This window comes from Nannospalax galili, unplaced genomic scaffold (assembly GCF_000622305.1).
Source record: "Nannospalax galili isolate Female #2095 unplaced genomic scaffold, S.galili_v1.0 scaffold1519, whole genome shotgun sequence".
Taxonomy (NCBI): domain Eukaryota; kingdom Metazoa; phylum Chordata; class Mammalia; order Rodentia; family Spalacidae; genus Nannospalax; species Nannospalax galili.
Genome location: NW_008342631.1, coordinates 974,843 through 976,874, shown reverse-complemented (window position 1 = coordinate 976,874; position 2,032 = coordinate 974,843).

Below are 2,032 nucleotides of genomic sequence, written 5' to 3'. Positions count from 1 at the left end.
TTAGGGATTAGTTTGATGATGTGTGTACACTATGTCCCAGGCCATTAAGTATCAGGCTTCAAATGTTGATGGCCTGATTTTTTTTAAATATTATTTTGTGTATAATGTGTATGTACATGAGTGTGTGCATGTCACAATTGTCAGGGGAACAATGTTTTTCTCTGTTCTCTCTTTTTACCTTTTTATTTGTTCTAGAGATCAAACTTACTTCATCAAGCTTATGTGGCAAGCACTTTACATACTGAGTCAGCTCCCTGCAGTCCATGATGAGATTTTTAAAGAATGACTATTAATTTTGGCCCTTTGTCTTTACCTAATTTTTTGGAAGTCCTTCAAGTGTGTTAGGCACATCACTATGTTATTCTTTGATTTTGACAGTTGTTAGACACTTTCTGATCCTAGTCAGTTTTTTATTCAGTACAAAGTTGTCTGATTTGGTGATTAATGAATTTTGTCTTGATAGTATAAAATGAAATCATGAATTTTGGTGACCGTTTCCTGTCGTTCCTCATTCCAGTCCTTTTCCCTGCCTCTTTTCTTCCTGAGATGGATGTTTTCCAGGTTGCATAGGCTGACTTGGAGTCCTGCACCCATGTGAACCTTCTGTCTCATTCTCTGTCACTCACTACTGTGACTGTACACACGTCAGCATGACTGACTGCATTGAGTTCTTTCTGAAGCATGTGTTTCCTTTGTACTTAATATATTCACATTTGACATTACTTAAAAAGATAAAAAGTATATTTTTAGGGTATTTAAATACTAACTATACCATATTTGTTATTTGGTTCACATTCTGTTTGAGAGGCTGGAGAGATGGCTCAGTGGTAAAGAGCAATGGCTGCTATTGCAGAGGATGTGAGCCGTATTCCCAGGACCCACATGGTGTCTAACATTTGTTGGTAATTCCAGTTCCAGGGAATCCAGCGCCCTCCTCTGACCTCTGAAGGTATTACACAACACAGGTGCACTTACAAACATACAGGGAATCCACTCATACACATACAATAAAAATAAGTAAAATATATTTTTGATTGTACTTGGGCAAACTACTTATAGCAGCATGTACATTATTTCTTCTGAAAGCACATGGAATGGGCTGCTTTCCCCACTTAACAAGTTGTGACAACATGTGTGAATTTGTGCCCACATGTGTGAATTTGTGCCAACCAGGGAAGCTCATTACATTCACCGCCTCTTATTCTTTGAGGGCACAGGAACTGATCCTCTAGTTATCTCTGTAAGATGTGAATAGATTAATACACTTTCAGAATGAGAACCATTCATAACATACCATAGTTTGTATGAATCATTTATGTGAGGTGATTTATCATTTATGTTTTTGCAACCTGTACAAAATGCCCAATTTCCTTATAATGTCTCTACTTAAAAACATTGTGAGCAGGAATTTCTAAGGACAAGCAGACTCTTGTATGCTAATTGCCCTCTGTTCTGTACATCAGGTAGAAAGAGAATTGGGGCGGAGCAGCAGCACATCCTGTGTCCTGTGTGCAGTGAGAGGAGTGTCCCTCCAGCAATGTCCTTCAGAACCACTCAAAGCTTGCATTAGAACTTCTGTGTCATTGAACAAAACGTGTGGATAGCACAGAATTGTGTGAACCTCTTATCAGTTGAGTCTATGGAATGTTTAGGATTCTGTGTCATTTGAGGATGTTGCTGTGAACTTCACCCAGGAAGAGTGGGCTATGCTTGATCCTTCTCAGAAGAATCTCTACAGAGATGTGATGCTGGAGACCTGCAGGAACCTCACTGCTATAGGTAAGAATATCATCTTCCCTTCCTTTAGTATACTAAGGAACAAGCATTTCTTGGAAGTGGTGCTCTTCTGTGCTTTGGAATATTGAAAGGGAAGAATGTGGTGTATAAATCAGACATAGTTCATAGGGATTGAAGCTACAAAGTAAATTTTCAGTAATTTGTAATTTATAAAAATTTTCTTTGATTACATTTTAGGAAACAATTATGAAGATGAGAATATTAAAGACCATTATAAAGGTTCTGGAAAAAATCC